The following is a 17,936-nucleotide window of genomic DNA, read 5'->3' as shown; positions in this document are numbered from 1 at the left end:
TATCCTTCTTGACCCCTGAGCACCATCCTTTGATGCTCTTGTCCCTTTGGCCTCTGTCACGCTCTCTCTTCTCATTTTCTACTTTCCTTCCTGGCTACTTCTTCAGTTTGAAAATGGCACCCCTCTCTTCATCTCATCTTAAAATGATTTATTTCACACGCTAACCTTGCTACTTTTCTGATTATTTACCCTCTCTCTGGAAGTGTTCCTGTTAGTTCCAATCTCTGTCTTTGATTATGTTTTTATTTAATAATTCTAAAATCATATTTCTAGCTCAGATCATTCTTCTGAGTTTGATATCCAACTTCATCCTGGATCCACACTTGTTCATCCTACAAGCAACTTAAACTCATCATTTAAAAGATGTGGCCCATCTTATCCCCTTTCCTCCTTTTTTTACTCCCACCCCAAGACAGTTCTTTCTTCTATGTTTACACATTGTCTTAGTCCATTTGTGCTGCTATAACAATGTACCATAGACTGGGTAATTTATAAAGAATAGAAATTTATTGGCTCAGAGTTCTGGAGGCTGGGTAATCCAATATCAAGGCACTGGCATCTTTAAAGGGTCTTGCTGTATCATCTCATGGTAGAAGGAAGAAGTGTAAAGAAAAAAAGAGTGCCAAACTCAAACTTTATAATGACATTAATCCCAATAATAAGGGTACAGCCCTCAAGGCTCCCACCTCTTAATACTATTACAATGCCAAATAAATTTCAACGGGAAATTTGTTTTTGTCCTTTTTTGATGTAGGCACGTATAGCTATAAAATTACCTCTTAGTACTGCGTTTGCTGCATCCCATAGGCTTTGGTATGTTGTGTTTCCATTATCATTTGTTTCAAGAAATTTTTCAATTTCCTTCTTAATTTCTTCATTGACCCACTGGTCATTCAGGAGTATATTGTTTAATGTATATGTATTTGCATAGTTTCCAAAATTCCTCTTATTTCTTTCTAGTTTTATTCCATTGTGGTCAGAGAAGATGCTTGATATTATTCCAGTTTTTTAATGTTTTAGGATTTGTTTTGTGACCTAACATATGATCACAAAACAAATGATCCATGAAAATGATCCATCTGCTGAGGAATGATCCATGTGCTGAGGAAAAGAATTTGTATCCTGCAGCCATCAGATGGAATATTCTATAAATATCTGTTAGATTCATTGGGTCTGTAGTGCAGATTAAGTCCAATGTTTCCTTGTTGATTTTCTGTTTGGAAGATCTGTCCACAGAAAGTGGGGTGTTGAAGTCTTCAGCTATTATTGTGTTGGGGCCTTTCTCTCTCTTTAGCTCTAATAGTGTTTGCTTTATGGATCTGGGTGGTCCAGTGTTGGGTGCATATATATTTAAAATTTCTATATCCTCTGGCTGAATTGACTCCCTTATCATTATATAGGTACCTTCTGATATGGTTTGGCTGTGTCCCCACCCAAATCTCATTTTGAATTTCCACGTGTTGTGTGAAGAACCCAGTGGGAAGTAATTGAATCATGGGGGGCAAGTCTTTCCCATGCTGTTCTCGTGATAGTGAATCCATGAGATCTGATGGTTTTAAAAAGAGGAGTTCCCCTGCTCAGGCCCTCTCTCTTTGCCTTCTGCCATCCAGGTAAGATATGATTTGCTCCTCCTTGCCTTCTACCATGATTGTGAGGCTTCCCCAGCCACATGGAACTGTAAATCCATTAAACCTCTTTCTTTTGTAAATTGCCCAGTCTTAGGTATGTCTTTTCTTTCTTGAGACAGTCTTGCTCTGTCACCCAAGCTAGAGTGCAGTGGCATGATCTCAGCTCACTGCAAACTCTGCCTCCTGGGTTCACACCATTCCTCTGCCTCAGCCTCCCGAGTAGCTGGGACTACAGGCGCCTGCCACCACGCCCAGCTAATTTTTTGTATTTTTCTTCTTTTTTAGCTGAGATGGAATTTCACCGTGTTAGCCAGGATGGTCTTGATCTCCTGACCTCATGATCTGCCAGTCTCGGCCTCCCAAAGTGCTGGGATTACAGGTGCAAACCACCATGCCCGGCCGGGTACGTCTTTATTAGCAGTGTGAAAACAGGCTAATACAGTAAATTGGTACCAGTAGAGTGGGGTGTTGCTGAAAATATACCCCAAAATGTGGAAGTGACTTTGGAACTGGGTAACAGGCAGAGGTTGGAACAGTTTGGAGGGCTCAAAAGAAGATAGGAAAATGTGGGATCGTTTGGAACTTCCTAGAGACTTGCTGAATGGCTCTGACAAAAATGCCGATAATGATAAGAACAATAAGGTCCAGACTGAGGTGGTATCAGATGGAGATGAGGAACTTGTTAGGAACTGAAGCAAAGGTGACTCTTGTTATGTTTTAGCAAAGAGACTGGTGGCATTTTGCCCCTGCCCTAAAGATTTGTGGAACTTTGATCTTGAGAGAGATGATTTAGGGTATGTGGTGGAAGAAATTTCTAAGCAGCCAAGCATTCAATAGGTGACTTGGGTGCTGTTAAAGGCATTCCATTGTAAAACGGGAGCAGAATATAAAAGTTTGGAAAATTTTCAGCCTGACAATGCAATAGGAAAGAAACCTCCATTTTCTGAGGAGAAATTCAAGCTGCCTGCAGAAATTTATATAAGTAACAAGGAACTGAATTTTAATAACCAAGACAATGGGGAAAATGTCACCAGGGCATGTCAGAGACCTTTGTAGCAGCCACCCTTATCACAGGCCTGAAGATTTAGGAGGAAAAAATGGTTTAATGGGCCAGGCCCAGGGTCCCTCTGCTGTGTGCAGCCTAAAAAGTTGGTGCCCTTCATCCCAGTCACTCCAGCCATGACTAAAATGAGCCAAGGTACAGCTCAGGCCGTTGCTTCAGACGGTGAAAGCCCCAAGTCTTGACAGCTTCCACATGGTATTGAGTCTGTGAGTGCACAGAAGTCAAGAATTGAGGTTAGGGAACCTCCGCCTAGATTTCAGAAGATGTATGGAAATGCCTGGATGCCCAGGCAAGAGTTTGCTAGAGGGGTAGGAGCCTCATGGAGAACCTCTGCTAGGGCAGTGCAGAAGGGAAATGTGGGGTAGGAGCCCCCACACAGAGTCCCTACTGGGGCACCACCTAGTGGAGCTGTGAGAAGAGGGCCACCATCCTTCAGATCCCAGAATAGTAGATCCACTGTACTAATAGTAGTACATAGTAGTGGTACCCAGTGCCTGGAAAAGCCACAGACACTCAACATCAGCTTATGATAGCAGCCAGAAAGGGGCCTATACCCTGCAAAGCCACAGGAGTGGAGCTGTCCAAAGCTGTGGGAGCCCATCTCTTGCATCAGCATGACCTGGATATGAGACATGGAGTCAAAGGAGATGATTTTGGAGCTTTAAGATTTGACTGCCCCACTGGATTTTGGACTTGCATGGGGCCTGTAGCCCCTTTGTTCTGGCCAATTTCTCCCATTTGGAATGGCTGTATTTATCCAATGCCTGTACCCCCACTATATCTAGGAAGTAACTAATCTGCTTTTGATTTTACAGGCTCATAGATGGAAGGGACTTGCCTTGTCTCAAATGAGACTTTGGACTATGGACTTTTGAGTTAATGCTGAAATGAGTTAAGACTTTGGGGGACTGTTGAGAGGCATGATGGGTTTTGAAATGTGAGAATGTGAGATTTGGGAGGGGGCAGGAGTAGAATGATATGATTTGGCTGTGTCCCTACCCAAATCTCATCTTGAATTCCCATGTGCTACAGGAAGGGCCCAGTGGGAGGTAATTGAATCATGGGGACAAGTCTTTCCTGTGCTGTTCTCATGATAGTGAATAAGTCTCACAAGACAGGATGGCTTTAAAAAGAGGAGTTCCCCTACACAAGCTTTCTCTCTTTGCCTGCTGCCATTCACGTAAGACGTGACTTGATCCTCCTTGCCTTCTGCCATGATTGTGATACTTCCCCAGCCACGTGGACCTGTAAGTACATTAAACCTTTTGTAAATTGCCCAGTCTTGGGTATGTCTTTATTAGCAGCATGAAAACAGACTAATATACTTTTTTATCCCTTCTTAGAGTTTTTGTCTTGAAATCCACTTTGTCTGATATAAGTATAGTGACTTCTGTTCTTGTTTGGTTTCCCTTGGCATAGAAAATCTTTTCCCATCCCTTTATTTTCAGTCTATGTGTATCGTTATAGGTGAAGTGTGTTTATTGTAAGCAAATGATCATTGGGTCTTGTTTCTTTATCCATTCAGCCACTCTACATCTTCTGATGGGAGAGTTTAGTCCATTTAGAGTCAATGTAATTATTGATAAGTAAGGACTTATTCTTGCCATTTTGTTATTTGTTTTCTGGTTGTTTTGTAGTCTTTCTTTCTTAATCTTTCTTTAGTGCAGTTGATTTTCTCTGATTATATAATTTAGTTTCTTGTTTTTTATTTTTTGTGTATCTGTTGCATGTTTTTTGGTTTCAGATTACCATGAGGCTTACAAATACTATCTTATAACCCGTTATTTTAACCTGGTAACTAACTACTTAACACTGTTTGCATGAACAAACAAGTACATGATGAAGATGGCAGATAGGAGGCAGGACTAACTTGAAGCTCCCATTCAAATGGACAGAATAGCAAGTGGAGACTCAAATCATAAACTTTTGCTCCAAGAACTACCACAGGAACATACCAGGAAAGCCAAGAGAATCCACAGACTCTTCGAAGGAACTGGATCACTGCTGCAGGCTCCCTGAGATGCCAAAAACCTATGAGTCTGCTTGCTTTCTCAGCAGGGAGGCTCATGGTCTGAGGCAAGTTTTCAGCCCTGGTCAAAGGATGCCTGGAAATAGACTTGGTGCTGTGGTGGGGAGGCATGGTGGGAATGAGACCAGCCTGCAGGCTGTATGGAAGTGGGACTGCAGGCTTCATGGAAGTGGGGTAAGGCCTGTAACTTCCTGTTTTCCCCCACTTCCCTGGCAACCTGTATGACTCGGTAGAGACAGCCATAATTCCTCTGGCATATAGCTTCACTGGACTGGGAACCAAACTACCATTCCCCACAGCAGCCACGGCAAGCCCTGCCCAAGGAGAGGCTGAGCTCAGACATGTCTATCTCTGCCCCTACCTGGTGGTCTTTCTCTACCCAGCCTGGTAGCTGAAGACAAAGATCATAATCTCTTGGGAGCTCTATAACCCTGCCCACCACTTAAGAAACCTGAATACTTCACCCGGTGTCCCTAAGGCAAATTTGCATCCTCCCTATAGGACCACAATTGATGCACTCTTGAAAGCACCACCTCCTGGCTGGAGGCCAACCAACACAAAACCAGCACACTAAACAAAACACAACCAAGGACCCTCACAGGGCCCACTTGACCCCACTGCTACTTCCACCAGAGCAGGTGCTAGTACCCATGACTGCAAGACCTGAAGATAGAACATATCACAGGACTCTCTGCAGACACGACCCAGTACCAGCCTGGAGCCTGGTAATCGAGCCCTAGCTCGACTGGGTGGCTACACCCAGAAAAGCAAAAACAATTACTACAGTTCAGCTTTCAGGAAGCCCCATTCCTAGGAGAAGCAGGAGAACACCACATCAAGGGAGCACCACGTGGGACAAACAGCCGCCAGGTACAGTGGCTCATGCGTGTAATCCCAGCACTTTGGAAGGCCAAGGTGGGTGGATCACCTGAAGTCAGGATATGAGACCAGCCTGGCCAACATGGTGAAACCCCGTCTCTACTAAAAATACAAAAATTAGCTGGGTGTGGTGGTGTGAGCCTGTAATCCCAACTACTCAGGAAGCTGAGGCAGGAGAATAGCTGGAACCTGGGAGGCGGAGGCTGCAGTGAGCCAAGATCACACCACTGACTGCACTCCAGCCTGGGCGACAGAGCAAGTCTCAGTCTCAGAAAAAAAAAAAAAGAAAAGAAAAAGAATCTAAACAGCAGCACTTGAATCCCAGATCTTCACTCTGACATAGTCTACCCAAATGGGAAGGAACCAGAAAAACAATTCTGGTAATATGACAAAACAAGGTTCTTTACCTCCAAAAGATCATCCTAGCTCATCAGCAATGGATCCATACCAAGATGAAATCTCTGAATTGCAAGAGAAAGAATTAAGAAGGTCAATTACTAGGCTAATCAAGGAGGCACTAGAGAAAGATGAAGGCCAATGTAAAGAAATCAAAAACATGGTGCGGATATGAAAGGAAAATTCTTTAGTGAAATAGGTAACATAAATAAAAAACAATTACAACTTCTCAAAACCAAGGACACACTTAGAAAAATGTAAAATGCACTAGAAAGCCTCAGCAATAGAATCGAACAAACAGAGGAAAGAACTTCAGAGCTTGAAGACAGGCTTTCAAATTAACTCACTCCATCAAAGACAAAGAAAAAAGAATTTTAAAAACTGAACAAAGCCTCGGGGAAGTTTGGGATTATGCTAAACATCTAAACCCAACAATAACTGGTGTTCCTGAGAAAGAAGAGAAACCTAAAAGTTTGGAAAACATATTTGAGGGAATAATCAAGGAAAACTTCCCCAGCCTTGCTAGAGATCTAGACATCCAAACACAAGAAGCTCAAAGAAAATCTGGGAAATTCATCACAAAAAGATCGTTGTCTAGGAACATAGTCATCAGGATATCTAAAGTCAAGATAAAGAGCCATGAGGCAAAAGCATCAGGTAACCTATTAAAGGAAAACCTTATCAGATTAACAGCAGATTTTTCAGGAGAAACCCTACAAGCTAGAAGGGATTGGGGTCCTATTTTTAGCCTCCTTAAACAAAACAATTGTCAGCCAATAATTTTGTATCCGGTGAAACTAAGCTTCATAAATGGAAGAAAGAGACAGTCTTTTTCAGACAAACAAATGCTGAGAGAATTTGCCACTACCAAGACAGCACTATAAGAACTACTAAAAGGACCTCTAAATCTTGAAACAAGTTCTCAAAATACATCAAAATAGAACCTCCTTAAAGCATAAATCTCACAGGACCTATTTAACAGCAACACACACACACACACACACACACACACACACACACACACACAAACCCCAGGTGTGGTGGCTCACGCCTGTATCCCAGCACTTTGGGAGGCTGAGGCGGGTGGATCATGAGGTCAGGAGTCCAAGACCAACCTGTCCAAGATGGTGAAACCCTGTCTACTAAAAATACAAAAAAACTAGCTGGGCATGGTGACAGGCACCTGTAATCTCAGCTACTCAGGAGGCTGAGGCAAGAGAATCACTTGAACCTGGGAGGCAGAGGTTGCAGTGAGCCGAGATTATGCCACTGCACTCCAACCTGGGCAACAGAGCAAGACTCCATCTCAAAAAAAAAAAACAAAAAAAACCACACACACACACACACACACAGTATTCAGGCAACAAACAGAGCAATGAATACAATAGCACCTCACATCTCAATACTAATATTAAATGTAAATGGCCTAAATGCTCCACTTAAAAGATACAGAATGGCAAAGTGGATAAGAATTCACTAACCAACTTTCACATGAAAAAATGCTCATCATCACTGGTCATCAGAGAAATGCAAATCAAAACCACAATGAGGCACCATCTCATACCAGTTAGAATGGCAATCATTAAAAAGTCAGGAAACAACAGATGCTGGAGAGAATGTGGAGAAACAGGAACACTTTTACACTGTTGGTGTGAGTGTAAATTAATTCAACCATTGTGAAAGACAGTGTGGCAATTTCTCAAGGATCTAGAACTACAAATACCATTTGACCCAGTGATCCCATTACTGGGTATATACCCATTACTGGGTATATACTGCGTATATAAATCATGCTACTATAAAGACACATGCACACGTATGTTTATTGTGGCAGTATTCATAATAGCAAAGACTTGGAACCAACCCAAATGTCAATCAATGATAGACTGGATTCAGAAAATATGGCACATATACACCATGGAATACTATGTAGCCATAAAAAAGGATGAGTTCACGTCCTTTGTAGTGACATGGATGAAGCTGGAAACCATCATTCTGAGCAAACTATTGCAAGGACAGAAAACCAAACACTACATGTTTTCACTCATAGGTGGGAATTGAACGATGAGAACACTTGGACACAGGGCGGGGAACATCACACACCAGGGCCTGTTGTGGGGTAGGGGGATGGGGGAGGGATAGCATTAGGAGAAATACCTAATGTAAATGATGAGTTAATGGGTGCAGCAAACCAACACGGCACATGTATGCATACGTAGCAAACCTGACTGCTGTGCACATGTACCCAAGAACTTAAAGTATAATTTAAAAAAAGAAAAAACATTACAAAAAAAAAAAATAAAGAATTCACGAACCAACTTTCTGCTGTCTTCAGGAGACCTAACACAAGGACTCATGTACACTTAAGGCAAAGGGGCAGAAAAAGATGTTCCATGCAAATGGACACCAAAAGTGAGCAGGAGTAATTAACTATTCTTATATCAAACAAAAGAAACTTTAAAAACCAACAGCAGTTAAAAAATATAAAGATGGACATTATATAATGATAAAAGGACTAATCCAAGGAAAATATCACTATTCTAAATGTATATGCACCTAACACTGGAGCTCTTAAATGTATAAAACAATTACTACTAAACCTAAAACATGAGATAACAGTAACACAATAGTGAGGGACTTTAATACTCCACTGACAGCACTAACAGATCATCAAGACAGAAAGTCAACAAAGAAACAATGGACTTAAACTACACCCTACAACAAATGGATTGAACAGATATTTACAGAACATTCTACCCAACAACTGCAGAATATACATTCTATTCATCAGCACATGGAACATTCTCCAAGATAGACCATATTATAGACCACAAAACAAGTCACAGTAAATTTTTAAAAATCAAATTTATATCCAGTACTCTCTTAGACCACAACGGAATAAAATTGGAAATCAATTCCAAAAGAAACCCTCAAAACCATGCAAACACATGGAAATTAAATAACCTGCTCCTGAATGATTGCTGAGTCAACAATAAAATCAAAATGAAAATTTAAAAGTTCTTTGAACTGAATGATAATAGTGACACAACCTATCAAAACTTCTGGGATACAGCAACAGCAGTGCTAAGAGAAAAGTTTATAGCATTAAATGCATACATCAAAAAGTCTGAAAGAGCACAAATAGACAATCTAAGGTCAAACCTCACAGAACTGGAGAAACAAGAACAATCCAAACCCAAACCCAGCAGAAGACAAGAAAGAAAGATCGGAACAAAACTAAATTAAATGAAAACAAACAAACAAAAATACAAAAGATAAATGACACAAAAATCTGATTCTTTGAAAAGATAAATAAAATTGATAGGCCATTAGTGAGATTAACCAAGAAAAGGAGAAGATCCACATAAGCTCAATTAGAAACAAAATGGGAGATGTTATAACCGATACCACAGAAATACAAAAGATTATTCAAGACTACTATGAATACCTTTATGGGCATAACTAGAAAACCTAGAGGAGCTGGATAAATTCATGGAAATATACAACCCTCCTACATTAAACCAGGAAGTTATAAAATCTCTGAACAGACCAATAACAAACAGCTAGATTGAAATGGTATTTTTTTAAATTGCCAACAAAAGGAAGTCCAGGACCAGACAGATTCACCGCTGACATCTATCACACATTCAAAGAAAAATTGGTACCAATCTTATTGACACCATTCCAAAAGATAAAGAAAGAGGGAATTCTCCCTAAATCATTCTATGAAGCCAGTAACACCCTAATACCAAAACCGGGGGAGGACATAACAAAAACTGAAAACTACAGACCAATATCCCTGATGACCATAGATGCAAAAATCCTCAACAAAATACTAGTTAACCAAATCCAACAGCATATCAAAGAGATAATTCAACATGATTAAGTGGGTTTCATACCAGGGATGCAGGGATGGTTTAACATATGTAAGTCAAAAAATGTGATACACTACATAAGCAGAATTATAAACAAAAATCACATGATCATCTCAGTAGATGCAAACAAAGCATTTGACAAAATCCAGGATCCCTTTATAATTAAAACCCTCAGCAAAACTGGCTTAGAAGGGACATACCTTCAGGTAATAAAAGCCACATATGACAAACCCACAGCCAACATTATACCGAACAGGGAAAACTTGAAAGCATTCCCCCTGAGAATTGGAACAAGACAAAGATGGCCACTTTCACCACTTCTATTAAACATAGTACTGGAAGTCCTAGCCAGAGCAATCAGACAAAAGAAAGAAATAAAGGGCATCCAAATAGGTAAAAACTGTCACTATATGTTGAGGATATGATCATATACCTAGACAACCCTAAAGACTCATCCAAAAAGCTTCTAATACTGGTAAAGGGATTCAGCAAATTTTCAGGATACAAAATTAATGTACACAAATCAGTGGCTCTTCTATATACCAACAGCAACCAAGCTGATAATCAAATCAAGAACTGAACCCCTTTCACAATAGCTGCAAAAAAATATTTAAAATATTTTAAAAACTTAGAAATATACCTAACCAAGGATGTGAAAGACCTCTACAGGGAAAACTACAAAACACTCCTGAATGAAATCATAGACAATGGAAACACATCCCATGCTCATGGATGGGTAGAATCAATATTGTGAAAATGACCATACTGCCAAAAGCAATCTACAAATTCAATGGAATTCCCATTAAAATACCACATCATTCTTCACAGAACTAGAAAAGAAAATCCTAAAATTCATATGGAACCAAAAAAGAGCTCACATAGCCAAAGCAAGACTAAGCAAAAAGAACGAAGCAAGACTAAGCAAGAAGGAATCACATTACCCAACTTCAAACTATTTTATAAGGCCATAGTCACCAAAACAGCATGGTACTAGTATAAAAATAGGCACATAGACCAATGGGACAAAATAGAGAACCCAGAAATAAACCCAAATACTTGCAGTCAACTGATCTTTGACAAAGCAAACAAAAACATAAAGTGGTGAAAAACACCCTATTCAATAAATGGTGCTGGGATAACTGGGAAGCCACATGTAGGAGAATGAACTGGATCCTCATCTCTCACCTTATACAAAAATCAACTCAAGGTGAATCAAAGACTTAAACCTAAGCCCTGAAACCATAAAGATTCTAGAAGATAACATCAGAAAAAACCCTTCTAGACATTGACTTAGGCAAAGGCTTCATGACCAAGAACCCAAAAACAGATGCAACAAAAAAAGATAAATAGATGGGACTTAATTAAACTAGAAAGCTTCTGTATAGCAAAAGAAATAAGCTGCAGAGTTAACCGACAAACTACAGAGTGGGAGAAAATCGTCACAATATACACGTTCGACAAAGGACTAATATCCAGAATCTACAAATAATTCTGTCATGGCCCCAATCCCTGTTGGGCTGAACAAAGGGGGATGAACGTGGGAATAAAGATAAAGACAAAAGAGTATATTTGGAAGAAGGGGTCAGGGGGCTTCTTGCTTCTAGTGAACAAGGGCCCTGAGCTTTTAGAGCCCTTCATATTTATTGAGAAAAGGAGATAGGGAGAAGCGGGATGGTTGTCAGTCAGCTGCTTGACTCGGTGCAGGCTTGCATGACTGCATTCTCTGAACAGTAGTCTCCAGATGTTCCAGTAAATAACCTCAAGGAGCATGGCGCCAGGGAGTGATTGCACTCTGCACACCTTCTGGCAGCAGGTGCAGATGTGAGTTTGCCCACATCCTGCATTCATGATAAAAAGTTTGCTGTCTGATCATATAGCCTTCAGTGGAATGCTGAGTTGGTCACAATCCTACTTAATTAAACTAGAAAGCTTCTGCACAGCACAAGAAATAATCAGCAGAGTTAACAGACAAACCACAGAGTGAGAGAAAATCATCACAATATATACATCTGACAAAGGACTAATGTCCAGAATCTACAAATAATTCAAACAAATCAGCAAGAAAAAAAATCCCATTAAAAAGTGGGCTAAGGATATTAATAGATAATTCTCCAAAGAAGATATACAAATGGCCCACAAGTATATGGAAAAATGCTTAACATCACTAAGTATCAGGGAAATGTAAATCAAAACCACAATGCAATACCACCTTACTCCTGCAAGGATGGCTATAATAAGGAAAAAATAAATAAAAAATAAGAGATGTTGGTTGGGCTGTGGTGAAAAGGGAACACTTTTAGACTGTTGATGGGAATGTAAACTAGTACAACCACTATGCAAAAGAGTGTGGCAGTTCCTTAAAGAACTAAAAGTAGATCTACCATTTGACCCCCCCACTCCTGGGTATCTACCCAGAGGAAAATAAGTCCTTATACACAAAAGATACCTGCACATGCATGTTTATAGCAGCACAATTTGCAATTGCAAAAATATGGCACCAGCCCAAATGCCCATCAATCAAAGAGTAGATAAAGAAAATATGGTATATATGATACCATGGAATACTACTCAGCCATAACAAGGGATAAAATAATGGTATTCACAGCAATCTGGATGGAACTGGAGACTATTATTCTAAGTAAAGTCACTTAGGAATGGAAAACCAAACATCATATGGTGTCACTCATAAGTGGGAGCTAAGCTATGAGGACACAAAGGCATAAAAATGATACATTGGACTTTGGGGATTCGGGGGAAAGGGTTGGGGTTAGTGAGGGATAAAAGACTACACACTGGGTACACGGTACACTGCTCGAATGATGGGTGCAGCAAAATCTCAGAAATCACCACCAAAGGACTTACTCATGTAGCCAAATATCACTTGTTCACCGAAAAAGTATTGAAATAAAAAAAATTTTTTCAAAAAAAAGAAAACAAGCAAAAAGAAAACTAATAAAAGCTTTGTACCCCCACTTTTTAACTTTTTGATATTTCTATATATCTTATATAAACACTTTTTGGTGTTTCTATATATATATCTTACTGTACTGTCTATGTCTTGAAAAGTTTTTTGTTATTATTTTTGATTGGTTTATCATTTAGTCTTTCTACTTAGGATAAGAGTAGTTTCTACACCACAAGTTACAGTGTTATAATATTCTGTGTTTTTCTGTGTACTTACTATTACCAGTGAGTTTTGTACCATCAGGTGATTATTTATAGCTTGTTAACATCATTTTCTTTCTGATGGAAGTACTCCCTTTAGTATTTCTTGCAGGACATGTCTGGTGTTGGTGAAACCCCTCAGCTTTTGTTTATCTGGGAAAGTCTTTATTTCTCCTTCATGTTTGAAGGATATTTTTGCCAGCTATACTATTCTAGGGTAAAAGTTTTTTTCCTTCAGCACTTTAAACATGTCATGCCACTCTCTCCTGGTCTGTAAGGTTTCCAATGAAAAGTCTGCTGCCAGACATACTGGAGATTTGTTACATGTTATTTGATTCTTTTTTCCTGCTGCTTTTAGGATCCTTTTTATATCCTTGATCTTTGGGAGTTACACTATTAATGCCTTGAGGTAGTTTTCTTTGGTTTAAATTTGCTTGGTCTTCTGTAACCTTCTTGTACTTGGATATTGATATCTTTCTATTGGTCTGGGAAGTTCTTCATTAATATCCCTTTGAATAAATTTTCTACCCCTATCTCTTTCTCTACTTCCTCTTTAAGGTAAATACCTCTTAGATTTGCCCTTTTGAGGCAATTTTCTAGATCCTGTAGGCATGCTTCATTCTCTTTTCTTGTTTTTTTTTCTTTTGTCTCTTCTGACTGTGTATTTTCAAATAGCCTATCTTCAAGCTCACTAATTCCTTCTTCTGCTTGATCAGTTCTGCTACTAGAAGTATCTGTTGCATGCTTCAGTAAACCAATTGCATCTTTCAGCTCCAGAATTTCTGCTTGATTTTTTAAATCATTTCAGTCTCTGTTAAATGTATCTGATAGAATTCTGAATTCCTTCTCTGTTTTCTCTTGAATCTCTTTGAGTTTCATTAACAAAGCTATTTTGAATTATTTGTCTGAAAGGTCACACATCTCTGTTTTTCCAGGATTGGTCCCTGGTGGCTTATTTAGTTCATTTGATGAAGTCATGTTTTCCTGGATGGTGCTGATGATGCAGGAAAACAGAGTCTGGAGGAAGGGAACATAAGGCCAATTCACAATTCAGCTTTAACAGGAAATATCCTCTGCATAGGATGTACCCCATAAATGACTTTGTAACTTTAGTTCATCCTCTCCATTTACACAGGGTGTACCCAAAGTAACCAATGGAATCCTCTAGGGGGTATTTAAACTCCCAAAAATTCTGTAACAGGGCCTTTGAGCCCTATGCTCGGGTCTGCTCCCACACTGTGAAGTGTACTTGCATTTTCAATAAATCCCTTTATTCTTTCCTTGCTTTGTTTGTGCGTTTTGTCCAATTCTTTGTTCAAGACTCCGAAAACCTGGACACCTTCTACCGATAACACTGATACTAGATATTCTTCAGTATTTAGGCATTGAAGTGATAGGTGTTTATTGTAATCTTTACTGTCTCGGCTTATTTGTACCCATTCTTCTTTTGAAGGCTTTCCAGATATTTGAAAGGACTTGGGTGTTGTGATCTAAGTTGTATCTGCTTTAGGAGACACCCCAAGCCCAGTAGCACTGTGGTTGGTACAGACTGGTGAAGGTACCGCCTTGATGGTCTTGGATAACATCCAGGAGAATTCTCTGGATTTTCAGGCAGACACTCTTGTTCTCTTCCCTTACTTTCTTCCAAACAAATGGAGTCTCTCTCTCTCTCTCTGTTCTAAGCCACCTAAAGCTGGGGAAGGGGTGACACTAGCACCCCTGTAGCCACCACCACTATGACTGCACTGGGTCAGACCTGAAGCCAGCACAGTGCTGGGTCTCACCCAACACCTGCTATAACCACTCCCTGGCTATGTTTGCTCAAGGACCTGGGGCTCTATAATCAGCAGGTGGCAAAGCCAACCAGGCCTATGTCCCTCCCTTCAGGGCAGCAAGTTCCCTCAGGTCCCAAGTGCCATCCGGGAGTCAGGGACTAAGGTCTAAAACCTTAGAAGTCTACCTGGTATTCTACTGTACTGCAGCTGAGCAAGCACTCAAACCACAAGACGCTTCCTTCCCACTCTTCCTTCTCCTTTCCTCAACCCACAGCCAGCACCACCACCGGCTATGGGAAGTACTATGGGGAGTACTATGGGAAGTACTGACTATTGCTGTTCCCTTCAGGCCCCAGGGTTCTTAAGTCAGCTTGCGGTGAATATTGCCTGGCCTGGGACTCACTCTTTCAAGGCAGTGAGCTCCCTTGTGGACCAGGGCAGGTCCAGAGATGTTACATAAGAGTTAAGTCCCGGAATCAGGGAGCCCCAAGAGCCTACTTTGTCCTCTACCCGACTGTGGCTGTGCTGGTACCTGAGGAGCAAGACAAAGTCCCCTTTACTTTTCCCTCTGCTTTTCTTAAGCCAGAGTTTCACCTTGTAGCCACCACAGCTGGTAATGTGCTGAAGCCAACATCTGAAGCCAGCAAATTTCAGAGGCTCATCCAAGGCCTCATTGCAGCACTTAGATATTGCTGCTGGTTATTCAGGGCCCAAGGGCTCTTCCATTAGCAGGTGATGAATGCTACCAGGACTGAGTCCTTCCCATCAAGGCAGCAGGTTTCATTCTTACCCAGGATGTGTCTAGAAATGACATCCAGGAGCTAGGGCCTGGAACAGAGGCCTCATGACTCTTACAGGTTCCCTATCCTGCTGTGACTGAGCTGGTATCCTAGATGCAAGACAACATCCCACTCTTCCCTCTCCTCCCCTCAAGCAAAAGAAAGGGCTCTCTCTCGGAGCCATGAGCTATGCAGCCTGGGATTAGGGGAAGGATGATCCAGCAATCCCATTGCCATCCTGGCTAGTGTCTCAGTAGGTCACATGCCCCCCAGTCCACTGTCTCTGGGCCTAGATCAGCTCTAAGACTTGCCTATGAGTTGCAATCCATATGGCCTAGACTGCCTTTCAGATTTATTTAGAGCACAGAGCACTTTAACCCTCAGTGGTGAGGTTTTCAGGAATTCAATTTCAAACCACTGGGATCGGGAATTCCCTTCTGACCAGGGCTGGTTTAAATGCTCCCTCTGTGGGAGGGCATCTGCTGAGTTCAGTCTGGTTTTCCTTCCTGCTCTGTAACAGGACAGCACTGAGTTCACTGCCTCGCAATTGCTGTGCTCTCTCTCCCCCTCGCCCAGAGAAGCTCCTTGACCATGCTGCGGCTGCTGGAGGTGGAGGAGGGCTGGCATCAGCAATTCACAACTGTTTTTTCTATCTCTGCAGTGCCTCTGTTAATAACATAGAGTTAAAACCAGGTACTATGAGGGCTAACCTGATTTTTGGTTCTTATGAAAATGTTTTTTCTGTGTTGATAGTTATTAACTTTCCGATCTGTGGAGCCTTCTATTCCACCATCTTGCTCCACCTCAGCCTCAACATGAGTTTTGGAGGGGACAAACATTCAAACGATAGCCTGTATCTTGGAGAACTGTACCACCATTCCCCATTCCCCAACACCAGAAATCCTGGAGTCATTCTAAGCTCCTCCTTTGTTATCATCTTTCATAAAACTGGCCACCAACTAGGTATTTCTCAATTTCTCTCTTCCTCTCCATCCTTCCCAACACTCAAATTAATTTGTTTCTTATTTGAAAGAGTCCCCAGAGGGGTCTCTCTGCCTTCATTTCCTTCTACCTTCTGCTACATCTGCTAGAAGAAAATCTTCCTAAAATACAAATCTAAGTACATCATTCCCTGCTTAAAACAATCTTTTCAGCCATCACCCACACCCATTTCACTGCATCTGAGATGCAGGAGAAACTTCCAATCACAGCACAGGTGGCCCCTGCCTTTCTGCAACATGATCTCCTGCAGCACCCCAGCCCCATTCCCCAGCCATGCCAACTTGCAGTTCCCCCTTGGTGGGTCAGGGCACCGGGAGTACCCTTCCTCTCCTCCCTGCCTAACCGACACTGTGTTCCCCAAACAGCTCAAGCACTACCTCCATAAAACTTCTTCTGTCCTGATCCTCCTCCAGGCTAAACTAGACGCTCATCTTCTGACTCCCATTCTACACAAAGAAGTTCAGTTCTGCTCTATGTGAGACTAGTCGGAGCTTCTCAACTCCAACTACACAGTAAAATTCACCTAAGCACCTGAGAACCCAACTGCAGTGATTCCAATTTAATCAACACAATTATCCTGTGCATGGGGCTTGGTACTTCTCAAACTATAATGTAAGGGCCAATCACCTGGGGATCTTTTTAAGATGTAAATTCTGATTCAGCAGGTCTGGCTAGCATCTGAGATTCTTCATAATTAGTAAGTTCCTAAGTGACGTAAATGCTAGTGGTCCACAGACCACACTCGGAGGGGCAAGGGTGATAAACTCTGACAGTGGCTGACCATCCACAGGCAATAAAGCTGTTAGTAGCCGGAGCAACTACAAAAAGACTCCTCCTTTCAAGGAAAGCAGATGTCGCTAAAACAACATCCATAAATAGCCTGGCTCCAGGAAAATGTATGAGTATCTCTGATAACTGTAAAACCAGGGTTTGTAGAAGCTACTGTCACCTAAGGATCTAAAGTTCAGAGAAGAAAAGTGACTTGCCCAGAATAACATAGAGAGTCAATAGGAGAACAGAGGTCCAAACTCAGAACACTTGATCCTCAGTCTATACACTGTTCAGTGTACTCAGTCCCTGGGGAGAGACATCAAAGATGCTATTGCATTAGGAAATTAGCAGGAGGGACACAATCAAGATTGGGAGGACCCAACTAAGAACTTCAAAAGAGATTCCAGCCAAAAGTTGCTGGTGGAGACAATGAGGAAACTGACCACTTCAGTCCAAGTTTAATAGATGTGTGTTGGGTCCCTGAATGGACTTAACCTTGTCCAAGGATGGTGAATGACACTGGAAAATGTATGCTGTGGAACTCTGGACTATTCTGATGCCTTTTAGCACCTTG

Source organism: Macaca mulatta, chromosome 7 (assembly GCF_049350105.2).
Source record: "Macaca mulatta isolate MMU2019108-1 chromosome 7, T2T-MMU8v2.0, whole genome shotgun sequence".
Taxonomy (NCBI): domain Eukaryota; kingdom Metazoa; phylum Chordata; class Mammalia; order Primates; family Cercopithecidae; genus Macaca; species Macaca mulatta.
Note: the sequence above shows the minus strand (reverse complement) of the source record.